The sequence below is a fragment of the Lissotriton helveticus genome, chromosome 7, assembly GCF_964261635.1.
Source record: "Lissotriton helveticus chromosome 7, aLisHel1.1, whole genome shotgun sequence".
NCBI lineage: Eukaryota > Metazoa > Chordata > Amphibia > Caudata > Salamandridae > Lissotriton > Lissotriton helveticus.
Genome location: NC_136068.1, coordinates 430,984,162 through 431,008,134, shown reverse-complemented (window position 1 = coordinate 431,008,134; position 23,973 = coordinate 430,984,162). Strand labels below are relative to the sequence as shown.

The following is a 23,973-nucleotide window of genomic DNA, read 5'->3' as shown; positions in this document are numbered from 1 at the left end:
AAAAAGGAGACCGCCAGGACCCTACCTGCTACCGCCCCATTTCATTGTTGGACTCATTGGGTAAGGTAGCCGGTAGGGTTATCCTTGAGCGTCTCCAACAGTGGGCAGAGGACAGAGGGGTACTGTCCGACTTACAATTTGGCTTCCGGGAAGGTTTCGGCACAATGGAGCAGGCCTTAAATCTGTCAATAATTGTGGGAAAATATATACATGCAAAAAAAGGACAAGCTCTATATGGTATACGTGGACTTGTCCGCAGCCTTTGACTGCGTGTCCCATTCAAAATTTTGGCTAGTCTTGTCACAAATGGGTGTAGACCCCCCACTTTTAGATTTCCTGAAGGAACTATACTCCAAGGCATCAGCAAGAGTACGTTACGGTGTTAGGGGCGAGTTGACCGCATCCTTTGGAGTAGAGCGTGGAGTCAGGCAGGGTTGTGTCTTGGCCCCCTTCCTATTCTCCCTATATACGAACAGCTTGGGGATGGAGCTTCTGAGGGGGACTCAAGACCTCCCCAAATAAAACAACGCCTGATCCCCGCTCTGCTCTATGCAGATGACGCTGTCATCGTAGCCCGCACTCCACGCGAGCTACAAAAGGCATTGACCAGGTATGCAGACTTCATGGGCACCCTTGACCTCCACATCAACATCAAGAAGACCTTTGTAATGGTGGCAGGCAAAGGGAAAAAAGGCCTTAGAGACATATCCCTCAATAACCATAAGCTCGAACTGACGGCCCAGTATTCCTAACTGGGCATCACAATAGATGAAAAACTAAATTGGAAAGCGGCAGTCTAGTCAAGGAAACATTTGTTTAAGTGGGCAATAGCAGCTCTGATGTCCTTTTCACAAAAATTGGGCAAACGGTCCCCTGTGGAACTACTGAAAATTTATAATGCAAAATGCCAGACAGTAGCTCTGTATGGGGCTGGGGTCTGGGGGCATGTGGACGTTAGTGCTCTACAAGTGGCAGAAAACTCCTTTTTAAGATTTCTTCTGGTGGCACCAAGGCGAATCTCCACTTATGCATCCCACATCGAACTAGGCATACCGCACATTGAGGACCTGGCAAAACTTCAACCTTTGCTATTGTGGTGGCGTATATGGACCTCAGATAAAAACATGCTAACTAAAGGGATTTTGGCAAATTCAATGGCACTAGAACGTTCAGGAAAAATAAAATGGCTCACCTACATCAGAAATTTTCTTACGGACTTAGGCCTGGAGGCATACTATATCACACCAGAAAAGATTTGTGAGATATCCAAGAAGGAGTTGAAAGAAATGGCTTTGACCCACTTGGCTGGACTAAGACTCACAAGTGAAATAGGGAAACCTTCTGTCCATCATGCAATCACGGTCCATCTTGTTCCCACAATTCAGCCCTACCTAACGCTTGAAATTGGCATTTTTGATCGTTTTTTACTAACCAGATTCAGACTAAACCTTTTCCACCTGTTAGTAGCCTTTCCCATCAGAAACTCCTGGGAACAAACGTTAGGACTTTGTCCATGCGATGATACATCTGTACAGACCACCATACATACAGTATTGTTCTGCAAGTTCTATCATGTCCATCGCAAAATTTGGTTGGTACCATTGCTGAAATCGTGGAACTTAAGACAGTGTCGCCCTGCCATGTTGCGCCTTCAATTTTTGGTTTCTGAAGTTACTTGTTACCACATGGTTAACTTCTTAAAATGTATTTTTAAACAGAGAAATAATCTCTGAGAAAACTGCTTATAACTCAATGAAATGTATTCAATGTAAAGAAAACTGAATCATCTTCTAAGCACTTTTTCTCCAAAATTTTAACTGCAAACTTTTATTGTAATACTGTTTTCTCTTTTTATTTTATGACATAATGTGTACAAAATGCTTTTATGGATTTCTATTATGAAATACCGAATAAAGGAATTTATATATAACTTCATTGTGACATGCTTTAGGATTTGTGAAGGAGTAGCGGATGCAATTCAGTTCTTTAGAGGAATTCCCCACCTGACTAAGTTGTGACTCAATGTGTGCTCGATGTTCATTTATTAATTCCTTATTATATTTTCCGAGACTTGTCTTGTACCTATTTTTGTTATTTGGGTCATGGTAGGGACGCCAGCGCCTTTCCATCTTCATCTTCATCTTTTTTTCCTTCCTTTCATTTCGTGACAACCATGCTGCATGCATGTTTCTGGTCAAATTGGAGTCTGCTTTTAAAGGGGCCAATCGATCTAAATTTGCTTCTACTATGGTCTTGTAATTATCCAAACCTTCCTCAAACTTTTCGAATGTTACTTTGACATTGGCCATTAATGCGTCTGCGAAGCGATCTTGCGTGATTTTATGCCATTGTCTTCGAAGGCTGCATGAGGTTTTGGTGGAAGCAGGAGCGTCTTTAGAACCTTTTATTTTGCAAATAAGTAGAAAATGATCAGACCATCTAATAGGGCAGGGGGCCTCTTAAGTGATGTTAGCTAAGTTGTTCTTAATTAGATCAAAGGGTAAATGGACATAATATCGAATTTGAAATGTCGAATAAAAGTAATATTGAAGTCAAAATATCGATATTACCATAATATCGAAATATAGAATATCAATGTAATAAATATAATTTTTTTAAAATATTTAAAATGTTGAAGTATAAAATATTGATTCAGTAATATTGTTTGTAGTTAATATCGATGTATTAGTGTTGTTAAAAATATCAAAAAATAATATATAGAATGTGTAAAATATTGATTTTGTAAATATTGAATTAGTAATTTTTGTTTTTTAATTTATTATTACTTTAATTGTATTAATATTTGTATTAATTAAAAAAAAAAATATTGTAAGATATGTTTTAGGAGCTGGATTTTGGGTTATTAGGGGATAAGGGTGCGGAGTCTTTTAAAAATATTAGTATAAAATCACACATTAAATTTTAAAAAAAAGAACAATTTCAAATTCTTTAAAATTTTTACATTTTATTGTAATTTCGAAATTATATAATTACAAATTTTATTTCAATTTTGATTTTATATTTCTGTTTTAGGAGCTGGATGTTGGGTTATTAGGGGATAAGGGTGGAGAGTGGTTTAAAAATATTAGTATTTAATCACACAATAAATTAAAATTTTATAATTTCAAATTGTTTACAATTTTGAAATTTTATTGTAATTTCGAAATTATATAATTACAAATTTTATTTTAATTTCGAATTTATATTTCTGTTTTTTGGAGCGGGCTGTTGGGTTATTAGGGGATAAGGGTGGTGAGTGTTTTCAAAATATTAGTATTTAATCACACATTAAATTAAATGTTATACTTTTTAAATTATTTAAAATTTAGAAATTTCTTATTTTTGTTTTCGGAGTGGGATGTTGGGTTATTAGGGGATAAGGGTGGGGAGTGTTTTAAAAATATTAGTATTTAATCACACATTAAGGGGCCGATTCCGATTCGGTAAAATCCCTTACAAATAGCCATACGGAGCATATTTCCTGTACAAATCGTACCCGTAAACTTTCCCATACGTACGATGAAGTACGATTCGTATCCAAAGCAGGTCTCCGTACGAATCGTACCAAACACCATACGACAAAAAAATCCATGCAAATTGTATCCGGAACACGCATTACGCTACATCCGTACATAATCAAGCAGCAGTTTCCGGCCCAGCAAGTACGATTCGTCCCTGCGACACTCCATACGACACTTTTCCTACTGGATCCGAAAACGTCCGTAAAAGCAGAGTCCAAGCCGAACCGCATCCCCAGTAAGTGACATAAACACCATGAACCCCATCGTCCGTGTCATCCCAGTCCTGTACGCCTACGACCTGGTGCACAGAAAGCGACAATGGCGCATACGGTGAGAACAACGTACCGCAACAACGGAAGTGTACTTGTACGGTGCGTCTTACACGCTCGCGTATAGCACCATTGCATTAGTAATACGAGGCGCACACACACACCATGAATGTTGGGGTACGAGGCGTTTCACGCGCTTGCGTACAGAACCATCACAATAGTGATACGAGGTGCACACACATGCCATGAATGTTGGTGAACGGTGCGTTCACGTGCTCGAGTATTGCACAATTGCAATAGTGATAAGATGCGCACACATGCCATGAATGTTGGGGTACGGTGCGTTTCACGCACTCTCGTACGGCACCTTTGCAATAGTGATACGATGCGCACACACGCCATGAATGTTGGGGTACTGTGCGTCTCATGTGCTCGCGAACGGCACCATCACAATAGTGATACGAGGCGCACACACACCAGGAATGTTGGGGTACGGTGCGTCTCACACACTCGCTTACGGCACCATCACAATAGTGATACCAGGCACACACACGCCATCAACCCCATGTGGCCAACAGTATGGGGTGGGTGCAGAGGAATCCCAGCAGTGGCCACCAATATGGGGGTGGGTGCAGAGGACTCCCAGCAGAAGCCAACAGTATGGGGGTGGGTGGATATGACTCCTAGCAGAGGCCAGACATATGAGGGGTAGGTGGATATGACTCCCAGCAGTGCCCAGACATAGGAGGGGTGGGTGGATATTACTCCCAGCAGTGCCCAGACATATGAGGGGTGGGTGGATATGACTACCAGCAGTGGCCAACAGTATGGGGGTGGGTGCAGATGACTCCCGGCAGAGGCCAACAGTATGGGGGTGGGTGGATATGACTCCCAGCAGTGGCCAACAGTATGGGGGTGGGTGCACAGGACTCCCGGCAGAGGCCAGACAGATGAGGGATGGGTGGATATGACTCCCAGCATTGCTCAGACATATGAGGGGTGGGTGGATATGACTCCCAGCAGTGCACAGACATATGAGGGGTGGGTGGATATGACTCCCAGCAGTGGCCAAAAGTATGGGGATGGGTGCAGAGGACTTCCAGCAGAGAGAAGACATAGGAGGGGTGGGTGGAATTGACTCACAGCAGTGCCCAGACATATGAGGGGTGGGTGGATATGACTCCCAGCAGTGCCCAGACATATGAGGGGTGGGTGGATATGACTCCCTGCAGTGGCCAACAGTATGGGGGTGGGGTGGGTGCAGAGGACTCCCAGCAAAGGCCAACAGTATGGGGGTGGGTGCAGAGGACTCCCAGCAGAGGCCAGACAGTTGAGGGGTGGGTGGTTATGACTCCCAGTAGTGCCCAGACATAAGAGGGGTGGGTAGATATGACTCCCAGCAGTGCCCAGACATATGAGGGGGGTGGATATGACTTCCAGCAGTGGCCAACAGTATGGGGTGGGTGCAGAAGACTCCCAGCAGAGGCCAGACATATGAGGGGTGGGTGGATATGAATCCCAGCATTGCCCAGACATGTGAGGGGTGAGTGGATATGACTCCCAGCAGTGCACAGACATAGGAGGAGTGGGTGGATATGACTTCCAGCAGTGTTCAGACATATGAGGGGTGAGTGAATATGACTCCCGGAAGTGCCCAGACATATCAGGGGTGGGTGGATATGACTCCCAGCAGTGTCCAGACATATGAGGGGTGGGTGGATATGACCCCCAGCAAGGCCCAGACGTATGAGGGTTGGGTGGATATGACTCCCAGTAGTGGCCAACAGTATGGGGGTGGGTGCAGAGGATTCCCAGCAAAGGCCAGACATATGAGGGGTGGGTGGATATGACTCCCAGCAGTGGCCAGACATATGAGGGGTGGGTGGATATGACTCCCAGCAGTGCCCAGACATATGAGGGGTGAGTGGATATGACTCCCAGCAGTAGCCAACAGTATGGGGGTAGGTGCAGAGGACTCCCAGCAGAGGCTAGACATATAAGGGGTGGGTGCAGAGGACTCCCAGCAGAGGCCAGACATATGAGGGGTGGGTGGATATGATTCCCAGCAGTGCCCAGACATATGAGGGGTGGGTGGATATGACTCCCAGCAGTGCTCAGATATTTGGGGGGTACATCATCATCAGCATACCACAACTACATGGGGTATGTGCACATCCCTAACTTGTGACTATAATGATAGTGCCATAGCAACACATCACTTATAGCAGTGTCCCACTCCCTGGAGGATAGATTACTTTCACACACTGCGTGACACACCACATGTAGGAGTGATGTCAAATTCCACATGCATACCCACCCATGGAGGCTGCAGGCGTAACACACACCCTACCATCATGACACAATAGGGAATAGTGATGTAACAGCCTATCAAACAAAGGGAGCGAAAGGGAACACACACTGTCACGCACATCCCAGGACTGATATGAATGTCCACGTGGTGGACAGACCACCAAGGTGTAGTCTCTCATGGAAGGAATAGGGTTGAAACCCCTTAGATACAATGCACAAAATTGTGAGTCATGTGCCCAAATAACCTGCATAACAATTCCCAACATAGGGTTAGGCTGTGATTACACACATGCATAGTGGTGAAAAGGGTGAATGTGTCCATGAAAGCATTTGTACATACTCAAAACACAAGTACAGTGAGTTGCAAGCATGGCACAGACGAATGTGCGGTAGACATCTGTGAGCAGGCATGGCCATTGTTGAAGGGAACCATCACCAAAAAAGGAAAAGTGCACACATGTCAGCACAACAATTGTGCAACTGTCTGCAGTGAAGATGTCAGGTGCCACAGAGGAAGGAACACTCCTTGGGACAATGTCTTTAGCCAAACTGAACACACACAACCAAAGATTAATTGCAGAGACATTGTGATGGCACACAGATACCATGGTCCACCTCATGACCATCAACAAAAAACATCTTTCAGAACCCCAAAACATTACCATGACACCAACTCCAGGCCCCTCATCACCAACATCAAGTACCTGAAATGCAATAGTGTTGAAAGTAAAATAAAAGGCTTTATTCGGCAGGGAAAAAAAGATGTGCAAAAATGAGTCAGTGCTCAAATAAGGCCAATGGCCAGTCCACACAAATATCCTTGTAGGGGGACGTTGGGTAGGCCGTCTACCCCTAACTTGTCTGCACATGGAGTAGCTAATGGGATGTTGACCCTTGGGGTGCATAATCCCGGGCAGGACCAGGCACCGCAGGGACAGGAGTGGGAAGGGTAGGTGTGGTGGGAGCAGGGGTGGACGTATCCTCCTCAGTGGCTTGTACAGCGCCAAAGGTGGAAAGATACTCTGCGCTGCACACTGCTGCCAGTTCGTCCAGACCAACCCCTGCACCAGAGGACACTATGGGAGTGGAGGGAGAGGGCTGTGAGGGTTGCGGACTGTGACTCTGGCTGCGTGTATGCGGTCTAACCCCAGTCCCTGTGTGTGTGCCTGCAGCCCCCTGAGTGTGCGTGCCAGGAGGTGTGCGCTTCACCTTTTGTGGGGGTGTGCTGCCTGTGTCTGTTGGGGTACGTGATGGTGTCTTCTGGAGTATGCGTAGGACAGGTATGGGAGAGGGGAGTGTGGATGGGTCCGAAGGAAGGAGGGGGACGGACCGCTGCAGGAGGGAAACTGCTGCCGTCAGTGATGAGTCCATGGACGTTGGTCAGACATCGTTGCTGACATGCCCTCCATGAAAGCCAACAACTGTGTCAGGATTTGTGTGTGGGCATGGAGAACATTCAGCATCAATGTCTGACCAACCTGTAACTGGCGGAGTAAGTCCACAGACTCCGCACTGAGGGCAGCAGGGATGACAGGGGCAGGGGCTGCAGTGCCGAGGCTGAAGGAGACATGGGGGGCTGCACTGACAGAAGGGACAGGTGCAACTGGGAGGGTGGAAATGGTGCTGGATGGGGCGGGGACAGACTCGGTGCTGCTGCCCGGTGTTGCTGCAAATTCCCCTTCCTCCTGGGAGTCAGATCGGATCCATCGGCGTGGTAAGATGTGTTGCCTTCGAACATGTCTGCAGACTGACTACCCTCACCCTCCTGCACTGGCTTCCTCTGACTCCTCCACGCTGGTGGCACCGTAGCTGGGTCGCTCCTCCTGGCCCGTGCAGCTGTCTCCTCCAGTTTCGGGTGATGATGCTGTGGGCATGGAGAAGAAACAGAAATGCATCCGTCACCTGTACACATCTGACACATGATCACAAAATCAATAGGTCACACTGCAAATCATGCCATGCATCATGAGTAACAGCCACATAGCTCTGCACATATTTGAGACTTGTACTGCCCAGTTGGCATAGACACAATGCTACTTGGACACAATGATCCAAAGAACACACCAGGCCACAACTTGAATGAGAAATACACAGAGAGGCTAGTGTTTGTTTACAGGAGAGCAGATCAATACAATAAAGTGATGCCACCGCTTGTTCACCAAGAAAGAAACAGTAGTGGTGCCCCTCCAGGCAAACTAAACAACCTCACGCCCCAAGGTGTCACCACACTCAGAGCCCTGTAAGTACATTGGTCAAAAATTAAATTTAAATAAATGTTGGTACCTTGGGACTCACGAATGTGGCAAAAATGTATGAGTTTGAATCAGGTCTGGAACAAAACAGCATAGGCTGCAAAGCTCCAAATAAAATCACTGGCAACCACCACAGGGGCAGTGCATGGTGAATCATTGTTCAGCTAATTCTCACCCATGGGTCAGACCTGGCAAGGCTAAATCAGGCGGGCCCATGTAGACCTCTCACGCACAACACCCCCATACCTCAGTCAATGTGATTGATACAGCTCTAGAAGTGAGACCTCTGAATTGGGGTTACAACAACTGTGCAGCAACAATTCCAAAAGTAACCCAACATCACCTCGTGGGGCTGGCAATACTAATTTGTGACAAAGAACCATCAACAGATTGTTGTGAATAGGCACACAGGCACTGCCCAGTGTGAATACGCACAAGCCAAATGTTGTATCCCTGTCCAGTGGACACATGTAGCAGACACAGGAAAAATACAAAAAATGACAGGGACCAATGCCACAGAGGTTGATGCCAATGCAGGGGTACGGTGCATTTCACACGCTGATGCGAATGCAGGGGTAAGGTGCATTTCACACTCTGTTGCAAATGCAGGGGTACGGTACGTATCACTATTACATGGTGCTTTTTACACGCTTTTGCGAATGCAGGGGTACGGTGCGTATCATGTGGTGCTCTTCACATGCTTTTGCGAATGCAGGGGTACGGTTCGCACAAGGATGTCTATCAAGTACTTGTCAATGCATACTTTCATGTGAATGCCCTAGGTGTGGTAGCCAGTGACATAACACAGGACATCTAATCTTGTTTCACAATCGATGTGTGATGACCTGTGGGCACATGTCATCTGTGATGGGCACTATGTGGCACACATCACCTTGATACTTGTCACATGGGTATCATTAGTCCGATGTTGTCATACACAGCAACACTGGGATGGCACAGTCATCACTACCGGCACCTGTCTCCTGATGCCAGGGACTGCAACTGGCCTCACTGCCACCACCAACGACATTTTGGACCCTGCTCAACAATGGTGAGACCGCCACCCTCACCCCTCCACCTCTCAACGGCATTTTATACCATGTGCTACCACACTGTCAAATTACACATCTCCAACACTGGGATCCAGAGGAGGGCCCCGGATTAAATCGCCAAGTACCTCACCAGCAAGGCCCAGGGAGTCCGCCTCCTCCCTTCAGCACGTAGTACAATGGGGTCATATGGCCCCTGTCCCAGGGCTCATCTCTCAGCGTGACGATCTTTAATGTCTCCATGACCCCCTCTCCACCATCACATGCGCACACGACCTCATCCTCATGTCCTCATTGACACCAGCTGCTCCTCACCCTCAGCAAAGACCCAGCCACTCCCAGATCCAACCTTCAAGAATGCATGAGGTCCGTTGACGAATGGATGAACATCAGCCACCTGAGGCTGGACTTGGACAAGACTGAGGTCATCATCTGAGGATTGTCCCCTCATGGCTGGGACAACTCCTTGTGTCCCACTGGCCTCGGCAGCGCACCAGCACCCAGTGACCACGCACGCAAGCTGGTGTTCATCGTAGACTCCTCACTCACAATTACCATGCAACTCAATACCATCTGTACCTCATGCTGCAACACCCTCCGCATGCTGCAAATGATCCTCTGATAGAGCCACTCCTAGGCAAGACAGACAGTCACCCAGGTCCACGACACCAGCCGGGTCAACGACGGTAGCGCCCTCTATGTAGGAACAACAACCAGACTCCAGGACGACTTGTACACATCCAGGGTGCATCCGCACACCTCATCCTCAACATCCCCTGCCACAGCCACATGACTGTCCCCCTGAGATACCTACAATAGGCTCACTGTCAACTGCAGGATCGCCTTCAGACTCCTCAGCCACACTCAGGAGGCACTCCACAACCCAGACCCAAAAACGACCATGGACGTCTCTCATCCCACAACTCATTGCCCCAACTCCGTCCAGTCAACGTTGCCCTGGCCACCATTCATCACATCCACAGAACAACTGCATGCAGGAGATAGTTCTTCCACCTCACCAAACAGACCTGTGACTCCCTCCCCGGGTACCTCCACATGAACCATGACCTCTATGCCTTCATGATACTTTTCAAAACCTGTCTGTCTGAGCAGTATTGCAAGCCCCCCCCAGCAGCTTGAAACCATCATGGGTGAGTTTTGCGCTCCATGTATGTATTTGATGATACAATGTGACCTATATGTGTCCTCGACCGGACTCAGATCCCAGTGTATGGATGGCTTGAGTTTGTTCAACACTCAGGCATACTTTGACATGTCCCCACACGTATGTTGTTGACTCATGCAAAATGACTGCAACATCAATTTTCCTTGTGATTGTTTTGTTTATTTATCTGTCAGGTGCATGAATCGTGAGTACGTGATAGGTGCTGTACAAAAATGGCGGGAATCCAAAGTTCACAGAGGGAGATGTGATGCCTTGCAGTTGGAGTTACCAGAGTCCAGACGACAGTGCTTGGCATCATTGTTCAGACTGCAACCAGCAAGTCCATGTGGCAGAGTAGAAAGTCCAGGTGCCAGACTAGGTGACCTGGGAGATGCGCATGGCCCGCTGCCTCTCACTGTCTTTTCCGTGGATGACCCACCTTCCTAGGGGGACCCTCATATGCAGGCCTTGACGATGCATGGGATGCTCCATCGGACGATTCCTCCTCCTCCTCCCCCCTGTATCTTAGTGGCGGTCTTCGCCTAGAAGTGTCTTGCCTTGTGACACAGGGAGGGTGTTCCATGTTTTCTGCGATCCGACTAAGTGAATGGCTTATGTCCCTTTGCACCGCCAGGAGCTCAGCCAGTCTTGCCTCCATCTGTCCTTAGTGTTCTTGTTGGCTGGTGTGTTGCTCGGCCTGCAGGTTTTTGATCTCTGTGAGGGTCCCCACTACCTGGCTGATCTTCCTGGTGTCCCGCCGGTATGCCTCCATGATGTTGCGTAGCTGAGACATGCCGGACCCAACAGCTGGCTGGTCAGGTTCTCGCCTCCGCCTGGTGCCACTCCCACCACCCCTGCCCACACGAGCCTGGCCTGCCATGTGGGAACATCGTGTCGACGGGACCACTGAGGGATGGCAGTGGTGGTGTTGTCTGCCACCTCCTGGGTGCCCGGTGAACCTTGTCCCTCATTGTCAGACTAGCTCAGTTGTTGACTGTGGGCAGGGCTTCGAGATGTCTGCTGGGATGTGGCAGGAATGGTTGTGGTGGTTGGCGCAGATATTCCTGATCCAGCCGCTGCACGGGTTTGGGCACCAGAGGTGCCAGGTTGGTCGGTGTCATCCTTGGAGTGGTGAGAGGCATCGCTGTCAGTGGGATCAGGGTCCTGCGTAGCCTGGGACTGTGATTCATCTCCCCCATTGTTGGTGGTAGATTCTGCACATTGCCCTGTGGGTGTGAGAGACAGACAATGTTAATGTCATTTAATGCAACATCCATTTTTAATACACATTGTAGATGGCACTGTTCCACCTGGTAGTTGTCTATGCTTTGGATTGTCCTCAATGTTCACTTGTGGATGGGTATGTTGTGGGGTCAGATTGATCTGTGCTCAGGAGTCATTGACATGTGGGGGCATATTTATAATCACTGGCACAACCCTGCATATCAGCAGGGATTCACCAGTCATTGTGCACCACAGCTATGCCTGCGTGGATGCGACACATTTACAATGCGGAGCACATGGGGGAAAGACGGCACAACTGTGTCACGCATCTGTGCCTTAGAAGTGGCGCATTGCTGGAGTTGCATCACCAGCGCAACGCAGCTACAGCAATGCCCTGTGGGGCCCTATGTGCACAATGCTGCATCAATCCTTACGCCTGCTTCAAGTATGCACAGGGTTTTGACGCAGCATGTGCTTAAAAGTGACTGAGTGAAATCTTGTAGATTTCACTCAGCCACTTTTGGGAGGCATTGCTGTGCCGGAACGCAAGAGCCCCCTTGCCCCCCTTGTGGACGCCCATGCAATTGGGTCAGATTTGGAGTCCCACAATGCATTTTGTGACACCCACCCTCCCAGCATACTGGACGTCCATTTTTGGGTCTGTGCTTCCTGTAGCATGGGACATAGCATGGCCTTGCTTTCTCAATGGGGCATACGCATGTTAGTGGCATTAGCATTGTTTTGGATGTGTTTGTGGGCAGTGGGCGCTTGGGGGTTGGTGTGGGCATTTTTTGTACTTGGGGTGTGATTGCCATTACCTTCATGGTGCATGAGTTGTTTGTGTACTCACCAGGCTCTACGACTCCTTCAATTCCATGTACTCCCACCGGTGGTAGCAGGGCCATCACTTTCTCCTCCCAGGGCTGGTACTGTACTGGTCTGCGGGGACCACCACCTGAGTGTGCTGACTCTGTAGGTACTCTTCATCCATTTTCCACTTGATCATCCTCCGCAGATTGTACCACCTGGCCTGGCACTCCTTCCTTGTGTGTCTGATGGGTGGAACAACATTCACCCTATTGACTATGCTCTCCCACAGGTGTGTTTTATCAGCTATGCTGGTCTGTCTGACCAATGCGCCAAACAGCTGTGGCTCGACTCTGATGACTTCATCTACAAGGATCTCCATCTCCTCCTTTGTGAACTTTGGATCCTTCTGTGCGGACATGGTGTGGGGTGACGGTGTGTATGGATGTGGGTGTGTGGGTCTAACTGTGAATGGGGGGTGTGTGGGTCTGAATGTGATTGGGGTATGTGCGAAGGTGGATGTGTGCAGTTGGTAGTGTGTTGTCAGTGTCTCTTGCAAATTGGGTGTGTTGCAAAGGATCATGGTTCGTGTGTGTGGGCCCTTTTTATTGGTCCATTTGTGGGTGGGGCTTAGTTTGAATTTTTGTTGGGTGTGTTATAAGGGGTGGTTCTGAGTTAGCCCCTCTGTTTGCCTGTTTGGATCTGCCCAGGACATTCATTTCCATGGTTTGTACTGTGGTAAATAAATAAATAATACCCTATTTTTGACTAGACATATATCATAACAGATAGCTCAATAAATAAGAGTCAAGATTCGAGGTAGTAGGAGTTTTGCAGGTTTAATACAGCGTAAGGACAGGAACAGGACAACCTGCATAGGAATAGGATGGCAGGGCCCAGCAGCTGCTGGGGCTGGATCTGGGATGAGCGCGCTGACTTCTAATAACAATACATGAGCATATATACATAACGCAAACACATAGCATTACATTGCAGTAGGCGTAGCAGTGGGTGGAACAGAAGGCGTGACGCGTAGCAGTCGCGAAAGATAAGGGTAAAAAGAGGTGTAACAGGGCGTATACATAGACATGTGATGCAAACGTAACAGAATATGTCATGAATGGGGCGGAAACCATGGAGGGGGCTACCTAAGGAGCCGGGACCTCTAACCTGATGGTGCGCGCAAACTGGCAATGACGTATCACTAGGAGAAGCTGGGGGCTATGAACTCTGTGCTAGGAGCAGAGACTGAAGTCTGGAGAGTCAGGGCGACATGTACCTAAACAGTATCTAGTATCTGATGTTTAGAGAACATGTTGATATAAACTATAAGTCAGGAGAGGAAAGGCTAACTTGATTCTAAGACTGGACCATGCATTATTCTACATGTAGTGCGTGATGAAGAATATTAAATGACCATTGAATGCAGTATTTCTCTAACGTGGAGACGTGAAGGCTAGACAATGACGGAAACTATTGATGCAGTTCAGTAGTTTTAGGAATGCAGAGAAGGAGGACTGAACTGATAACTGGAACTATAACATACTTTTGGCAGACTCAGAGGCTGAGCCAGGCTGGGCCAGGCACTGCAAGGCAGGAAGTAAGTGAAGGGTCGAGGATACAGGTGGGGGCTGTATCGCTCTTCAGCGAGGCTTCAGGAGACAGGAGCTGAATCTGGTGTCCAGGCCCTTTTGAGGCCTAGAAACGGGGACTTTATAATAGAATAACGTGCACACTGAGAAACGTGGCAACGTAGCTTTACATAGGCCTGATATTCGTATTATTCACGAGGACTGGAAACTGGCATACTAGAGGGGGACACAACTGTAATTGCGTCATTAATCAGACATGGGGAGTACATATGCATATTTAATCATGCACACATAACATATGATGGATGACACGTAGGGACACAGAACATGGCAAAAATTACTTTTCCACATTCCCTCCTTGTCACTACGTTTCCATAAGGAAACATCAATATTCATGATACCATCTATCATTTCATACAGTATCATTTGCTCGTCTCGAATTATCCTGGAACGGGATTTAGAACGGGGCTTGGGACTAGGAATACAAGAGGTAGCACAAATGCCGCAAATCGCAGGGCCACATTGTATACAGAGGCAGCAGCTGAATATGATCGCTACTGCTATACCTAGAAAGGACAAGACTTTCCATCCCCAGGCGGAAATTATACCCCAGAACCAACCGGACCATGTCCAGGTGCCTGGATCTTGGTGTATCAGATGGGCAATTTTATGGAGTCTGGTTATAGCTGAATAAACAGACGGCGCGTTATTTGGAATGAAAATGCAGCAACTAGATCCGATGACTCTACAAGCCCCGCCCCTATCGGCCAGTATGACGTCAAGAACGAGACGATTTTGCAAAACGACAAATCTCATAGCAGATTGCTCTTCAGTTAAGTTACCTAGAGCAGAGGCAGTCTCATTTATTACAGCTTCAAGGGTTCTGGTTAACCTACGGATTAGCTTACTGTTCTGGATAGGTCCTATAAAGAAGAAGAAACCTTTATTGAAATCTGTATACTGTTCTAGAGTAGTTTCAGTATAATCGACAATTGGGGACTCCCTTCTATGTCTAATGTGTACTAGATGTGTATTTCTATGATAATCAGGTGGGGCTAGGAAAACTGGTGGCAGTAGGAAGGCAATGTAACAGGTTCCCTCCCAATCGAGGGGCAGACGAACATATGCAGTTTGACCACAAATAAAATATGAATGACGTGAAGCTTTAAAAATAGATTTCCCACTGTCACTATACTTGACAATAGTAGTACAATCACTATGTCCTACATGTACGGAACCATTATTTCGGACACATAATTCGCCTTTGACTGGTAGTACTGAAATAGCAGGTAAGTCTGGAGTAGTATCAGACTGAACATTCAAGACCATGAAATTCGAAGAATAATTACCTAAATTATACACTTCATTTTCTAGATCTAAACCTGTTCGGTGAGGGAGACCTTGCTTGTCTGGGAAACATGTACTGTTAAGAAAAGACATATCTGTTGAGGATGACGTTAACGTGGACCATGCTCCACACGAACCATTATGTGAAAAAGGATAAGGAAAGAGTGGCAGAACTCCCTTCGGTGTCTGGAAAGGGGGGAGTCGACCACACACCCAACAATTAGTGGCATTGCTGGTCTGGTGTGAGTAATGTAACATGCGGATAAAGGAATTATTTCGCATGGCGAGGCGGTAGGAGAGTTCATGAGGAGGCAGATCACTAAACGTGTGCTCTACTGTAGCATTAGCAGACTTATTTACATGTGAAACTGGGAAACATAGGTAAAATGCATAACTGGTGCAGGAAATCATAATGCTGAGAAATAATATGAAACATAGAAAAACGATACATCGGATTGAGTTTTGACTAACTCTCTCACTATGGGGGTCTATTTTATACATGTCAGAAACAGTCTAACCGTTTCACCTAGGGGAGGACTTAGACAATCAAACTGACTGACTTATTTTACTAGACCGTAGTTTCTGTTTATACTCCTGCTGCGGAGTTTTCTCTAACAGGGGAGGGGTTGTAGCAATGTCTTTTGCGGGACAGTCCTTGAGAACAATGCTTTGGCAATCCTTCAAATCCTGGGAAATGTTCTTTAAGACGGGTTTCAGTCCATTAAAAAGTTTGACATGAGAAAGGTGCACCCAGCCTTTGCGTCCTTCCAACTTCACGGCTGTACGGGTGGTGAGGAGGACCTGTCGGGGCTCTTTCCAACGAGGCTCCAGCGGACTTGATCTGTCAAAGTTGCGGACCATCACCATGGATCCTGGAACGATTTCGTGCGGTGCCACCTCGGTATTGTCTGGAAATGCGGCAGCAACCTGTGAACGACATGAGTTGAGGGCAGACATCAAGGAAGCTAGGTAATCTGTCAGCATATTACTTGAAACATCGGTAATACTTCGGGGTCTAGGAGTACCCCACATATTAGGGGGGCGGCCGAAAACGACCTCATACGGGGACAGACCTGATCTGGAATGTGCGACCATGCGCATATAAAATAAAGCGACTGGCAGAGCTACTAGCCAGTCCACACCCTTCTCTTTACACACTTTGGCAATTCGGATTTTCAGGGTCTGGTTATGTCTCTCAACGAGACCGGCTGCTTCAGGATGGCGTACACAATGGAACTTCCACTGGTACCCTAGCAAAAGGGAAACATGCTTCATGAGTTCAGATGAGAATGGCTGGCCGTTATCAGAATATACGACTCTAGGGAGTCCATAACGAGGGAAGAACTCACGAACCAACTGCTTGGCAGTGGTCGCGGCTGTGTAATCTGGGACTGGATATGCTTCTGTCCATCTGGACAAAGCGCATACAACTACAAGGACATACTTGAAACCTCGACATCGCTCCATCTGAATATAATCCATCTGGAGGACTTCAAAAGGGTGGTCAGGGGGCTGGAATCCACCTTGTTCCACCGGGACACTTTTACCTGGATTAAACTGACAACATATCATACAGGTACGGACTTTCTGCTTGGCTGCAGCTCGTAAATGCTTGTTGAACCAAATGTTCTGGATACTGTCTAACATAGCTTTTTCTCCTAAATGTGCTGGACTATGTGCGGTATTAATAATGACTTGAACCATAGAGTCGGGGAGAAACCATGTGGCTCTACCCTTCGTTACCCATCCTTGATCTGTCTGGACCCCTCCTTGTTCGGACCATTTCTTGATTTCTTCGGGAGTAGCATGTAACTGGATATCTATGACATCTTGTGTAGGGTCCTTAACTGTCATACATGTAGTCGGATCTGGAGTATGTGTCTGATTAACTGGAATGTCTGGAGTCTGTGCTGTAAGCTTGGCTGTGCGGTCTGCTAGATCATTACCTTGGGAAATAATGTCAGTAACTTTCGTATGTGCTTTGCACTTCATGATAGCAATAGATGTCGGTAAATGTATGGCATCTAACAGAGCTTGAATAAGGAGACCATGCTGAATCTTGGTTCCATGAGAAGTCATGAAACCTCTCTCCTGCCAGAGCACTCCGAAGTCGTGTACAACTCCAAATGCGTAACGTGAATCTGTGTAAACATTAACTTTCAAGTTCTTGGCGTGTATACAGGCTTGTGTCAGAGCAACTAGCTCTGCTGCTTGAGCGGACAGAGTGTCAATACGGTGTGTCTCAATAACTTTGGTGTCAGTAGTCACTGCATACGCGGCGACTAGTTCTCCTGTACTTGTTCTCATACATGAACCATCCACATAAAGTGTCAGGTCGGGATCTGATAACGGAATATCTGTCAGATCTTGTCTTGGCTTTGTCGTAATGTTAACTACTTCCACACAGTCATGTGTGGCAGAATTCGAATTAACTGATGGTAACAGTGTAGCAGGGTTCAGGATGTTGCAGCGTCTGATTTCTATGTGTGGCTGGAACAGTGTCAATTCATAACCTGTTAAACGTGCAATTGTCAAGTGCTGAGTTTGTGTTCGGTTTAAAAGAACTTCCACAGAATGTGGAACTTGTACTGTCAAGGTATGTCCTAAGACTATGGAATCACTTTGTCTGATAGCTAGGGCTGTGGCTGCAACTGACTTGAGGCACGCAGGCAAAGCCTGGGCTACAGGATCTAATGTGCTCGAAAAATAAGCACATGGCTTGTATTGTCCTGCTTGATCTTGTGTGAGAACAGATAATGCTGTACCTTCACGTTCAGTGACGAAAAGTGTAAAAGGCTTACTGTAGTTCGGTGTCGCTAGAACTGGAGCTTGGCATAAAGCTTTCTTTAACTCGTTGAAACTAAGTGTATGTTCAGATGTCCAAGGGAGGACAGTCGATACGGCTGCCTCCTGTGTCGTTAACTGTATCAGTGGTTTGGCTAGAAATGCATACTGAGGAATCCATTGTCTGCAGTAAGAAGTGAGGCCGATAAAAGCACGTACCTCCTTCTGTGTCTTGGGTTGAGGAAGACTCGCTATTAACTGGATACGGTCTGGTGTCAACTGCCTACCCCTCTTGGACAGCAAGTGTCCTAAGTATACCACTTGCTGGACACAGAATTGAAGCTTAGAAGGGGACACCTTGTGCCCCATCTCGGCTAGGAAATACAAAACTGTAAGGGATGCTCGCTCGCAAGCACGTTCAGAACGGGCTGTGATCAGTAGATCATCGACATACTGGAGCAGGGCAGTGTCAGTCGGCATGTGAATGTTGTCTAGTTGTCTCTTGAGTGCTTGACTGTAAATACTAGGACTTTCTGTGAAACCTTGAGGAGCGCGTGTGAACATATAGCTCCTTCCATTTAAACAAAATCCGAAAAGGAACTGGCTGTCTGGATGAATAGGAACACTGAAAAATGCGTTCTTGAGGTCTATGACAGTGAAGAACGTGGCTTCGGAATCAATGGCTGTCAATAGGGAAGAGATGTCTGGGACAACTGGGTACTGAGGAATAATACATTTATTAAGCTCTCGTAGGTCGATCACTAATCGATATACTGGGGGTGCATTTGGATCAGTACGTTTCATGACTGGAATGATCGGAGAATTGCATACGTTGGAGTCAGTTTCTACAACTACTCCCTGAGCCATGAGCTCGTCAATAATTTTGGATAAGGCTGCTACAGCCTCAGGTGGCAATCTGTACTGTCTGATTCGTGGTAACACTACACCTGGTTTGAGAGTCACACGATAGGGTGTGATTTGCATGTAACCTACATCAGTTGGACCTTGCGCCCATAAATGCTGCGGAACATTAGACAATCTTGGATCAAAATCTCGTAATACATAGTGACCCTTAAAGTCACGTAGGAACAATCGTATTCCCTCTGGGGAACAACATATAACTGCACCTAACTCTTTCAGTGTCTTAATGCCTAATAGGTTTTCTGGACATGATTTAGTAAGTAACAGATCAGTAGTGCGGGACAATGGACCTACTTCTAGAGTAACTGGCTTTGAAATCTCATTTACGATAGGTTTTCCTGAAAATCCAAGGGAAACATTTCTTGAGCCTGAGAGCGGAGCCCCTGGAACTTCGGCATGACTAATTGTGGTCCTACTTGCCCCTGTATCAATCAAAAACTTTCTGTCTTTCCCTAATACTTGACTGCGAACATAGGGACCTTCTTGATCTACAGGTATCTCGATGAGAGGCAAGCCTACCTCCCTCTCTAGGCTGTTTCATGAATACTGCTGGTACTCTGGATACTCAGACTGTGCATACTGGTACATCTGCGATGTAACATGCTGTGTTGCAGCAATAGGCTGCGGTGCTGTAACTGTCTGTTGTGCATTCTGTGGCTGAGGAATCTGTGAAACTTGCTCTTGTCTAGGCGGACGTGGTCTTTCTTTAGTCTTACCAGTAGCTATGTTGTGTTTCAGGACTGCACACTCGTTTATAAAATGACCTGGCTGTTTACAATAGTTGCAGTTCCCTTTAACGGGAGCTGCAGGATGACTGGCTTGATTCGGACCCCTCTTCTGACTGTCTTGAGGAACAGATTGTGCCACTAGTACTTTCATTTTCGTGTCTTTCATACGTTTTCTCTCGTGTTCTTGCTCTTCCCTGATTCTATTCTGGTGGTACTGGAGCATCTGGAGCATTTGGGACGGGGTATTAGCTTGCCAGGTACTTTCGACTTTCAAGACTCGATTTTTAATTTGTGGACTTGAATTCTCGACTAATTTAGTAACAAAAAGGTGAGGGTATGACTCGCTACTTGTCTTGAGACCACTATTGATGCTAAAGCATTTTTCAAACCTAGAATAAAAATCACTGATATCTTCGTCTTGCTTCTGTTTACAGGCTGAGATTGCATCCCAGTCTTCTTTTCTAGTTGTCAATAATCTGGGTAAAACTTGAATTAATAATTCTGGTAATTCTTTACATTTATCTCCAAGACCGGTACCTGGTACTCGTGCCTTGTCTTCAGCTTCTAGAACTGCCCAATCGATCTTTTTCTCTCCCACCTCCCATTCTTTTTCCTTTAGCTTTTCATACACCCCTGCGGGCAACAGGACCTTTAACATTTTAATTATATCTGGGTACGTGTATTCTCCCATACGGAGCATGTCTTTTAATTCTCTATGGAACCCTGCTGGATCTTTGTCATGACAGGGAATTAATTTCTTCATCTCGAGGAGTTCCATCTTTGTAATTGGAGTGTATACAAACACTCGCTGCATTTCGCCACCCGTTCCTTTAACTGGGTGGACTTCTCGTAACGGATTCTGTCTCTCTATGTAAAAGGGTTTACTTTCTGGGGGTGAGACATGAACAAAATGCGGGTTCAGAAACGTTCTATATTTGTGACGCTGTTCTAGAATGACACTAATTAAATCGGTACCTAGACCTCTCCATCTATACTGGAGTAACTCGTTCAGGATATCGTGTAACGGACCTGGATCAGAGTGCTGACCCTCATACAGAGTAATGAGGTGCTGGATCATATACATACCCACCAGTCGTTGCTCGGCTGGGGGCAATTTCAGAAACATCTGTGCCACTATTTCGTCTGGAAAAGTGGTAGAATCAGTAATCCATCGGACTGCTGATCGGGCTAGTTCCTGTTCATGCATGGTACTTAACTCACTGTAACCGATTCGTGATTTTAGAATGTGATCGGTAGCTTGGAACACTTGTTCTAGGGAACCTTGTTCTGGTGCTGAATGATGGAAAATTGACTTGTGTTCTAGGCGTAAATGGCGATCTGGAAATCTAGATTTTCCTACATACGCTATTCTGGCGGGATTCTCGTCCTCTACCTCTTCAGTATCAGAGTTACTTTCTTTCTCGCTTACTTGTGCTGCTTTACGTTGTTCGTGTATCTTTATTATTTCTCTACGGATTTTCTTGTACATACTCTCCATGGCACTAATGGTATTGTGCTTACCCTCGGCTATATTATCACTCCACTTTGTCAGGGTTTTCATTTCGGCCGGATCTTTAGACGGGTAATCTTGTTCTCTTATTAGACAATTAATTAAAAACTTTAATATCATACACTGGATCTCAGCTTTCCTTTGAGACATGGCATCACTAATACTTTCTGGATCCTCCCCTGTACGGATGAAACGATATATTCTGTCTAGATCTTCTTTCATATTGGGTAGGGTGACTAGATACTCGGTCACCCTCCTTACGCGTACTGAATATAAAACCATATTATTCTCGCCTGGGACTGGGTCATAGGCACATTCGCCAAGGGCTTGCCTGATTTCTGCAACAGACTTATTACTCTTGGGAGTACGCTGTGATGCTTGAGCATGTAATTCGAGTGCTGATAAACGCTTGCGTGGCGGCGGGGTTTGAGGAGGACCTCCTCCTGCGGCCCCTAGACTAGAATCGTCGACTGATATTCTTCGTGGCGGAGCGGGACTTTGAAATGCTGGCTGGACCGGGGGTACCGTAGCAGGTACTGCATGGGGTGCCCCGGTGTCTGGAGGAGCAGGATGTGCCTGATTTACAGGGACTGGCGGAGCGCGAACAGGATCTGCATATTCAGGGACTGTGTCGTCCAGATAGGACGAAATAAAAATATCAGCTGCGGTCGGTTTGTGACGTAGCTTGGTCGGAACTAATGGTGGCGGGAAATTACTGGATGCCTCCGGGGTCGCTTTTGGCAAGCCCTCGGCAAGAAGAGGATACATACCCTTAATAAGGGCATGCCTCTGTCTGTCTGACTGTTCGGCTTTGACTTGTTCACCTATCTCGATTAATTCTTTTTCTTGGGCTCGCTCTAAGGATTCTCTACTTAATTCTGACTTTCTGATTTCTTTTTCAGTTCTTTTATGAGCTTCTTTGCGCCATAACTCAATGGCATCTTTCTGTGACTGTCTGGCTTTCTTTTTCCATAATGCTTCTTCTACTCGCATGATGCACTCGGCATCCCATGTACCCGATACGGGCCATCTATACTTTTCTTCTAACTGTTTGGTATACTCTACCCATAAATCTAGATACAATATGGCGCTTATGCCATGCTTCTGATACATAAAGTGACCTGGACTGTCCCTCGGCGGAACAGGAACTGCTTCTTCTAACAAACCCTTTCTAGTTTTTAGCTGACGTAATCTCGAAAAGAGAGACATTGTAAACTTGAATCGGAACACAATACAATACACGAGAAACAATAACAATTTGGAAAACAATTCAGGCATACCACGACATTGGAAATACATTGAACAACATCATAACATAACAGTTCGGACAGAATATTACCTGGAATACTGAGAACAGAAACACAAGAATTTCTCGAGAACGGAACAGACTAGAGTTACTGGATGCACTGCTGAAACAGTACGGAACATACCGGTCCCATAAAGGGACGCATCAAGACCCGTATCCACCTAGATGAACACTTCGTTTGTGAGTCTGTGTACCACCAACCCACGGACCAGAGTCAATTTAGATTGACCCTGTCTAGATACTACCCCAGTAATGGTACTCACCGGGCAGCAAGAACGGAAAGCCTCGGACTGGACTGCTACGACGACGGACGACGAACTTCGGACTTCAGTTACGGGTGGGCCTCCGGATACCTCGGACCTTGGACTCTTGGCTTGGGCTCTGGTCGGGACTCGCCGCGTTCCTCCACCGTCTCGTTTGGATGCTGGACCGCCTCCTCCGTCTCCTCCGTGGGCCTGAGGGATACTTGAAGCAGAAATATCTGCCGGTGCACAGAAGAGTTCCGTCACGACTGCAGAGGGTCAGGGGGTCGGCGTGGCTTCACCGACGCGTGGGGAAAGGGCAAGTCCCTGTTCGGGCGCCATTATGTGGTAAATAAATAAATAATACCCTATTTTTGACTAGACATATATCATAACAGATAGCTCAATAAATAAGAGTCAAGATTCGAGGTAGTAGGAGTTTTGCAGGTTTAATACAGCGTAAGGACAGGAACAGGACAACCTGCATAGGAATAGGATGGCAGGGCCCAGCAGCTGCTGGGGCTGGATCTGGGATGAGCGCGCTGACTTCTAATAACAATACATGAGCATATATACATAACGCAAACACATAGCATTACATTGCAGTAGGCGTAGCAGTGGGTGGAACAGAAGGCGTGACGCGTAGCAGTCGCAAAAGATAAGGGTAAAAAGAGGTGTAACAGGGCGTATACATAGACATGTGATGCAAACGTAACAGAATATGTCATGAATGGGGCGGAAACCATGGAGGGGGCTACCTAAGGAGCCGGGACCTCTAACCTGATGGTGCGCGCAAACTGGCAATGACGTATCACTAGGAGAAGCTGGGGGCTATGAACTCTGTGCTAGGAGCAGAGACTGAAGTCTGGAGAGTCAGGGCGACATGTACCTAAACAGTATCTAGTATCTGATGTTTAGAGAACATGTTGATATAAACTATAAGTCA

The 23,973-nt window shown here is 46.7% G+C and overlaps 1 long non-coding RNA gene across 1 annotated transcript in view; it reads right to left on the bottom strand.

Annotated features, from left to right (window-relative positions):
- Positions 1-6,911: 6,911 nt before the first annotated feature.
- Positions 6,912-23,973, bottom strand: part of LOC144766805 (uncharacterized) — a 162,864-nt gene continuing 145,802 nt past the window's right edge. The window contains exon 3 of the long non-coding RNA XR_013597936.1: positions 6,912-7,964. This is a non-coding gene — a long non-coding RNA (uncharacterized LOC144766805). The remainder of the gene's footprint in view (positions 7,965-23,973) is intronic.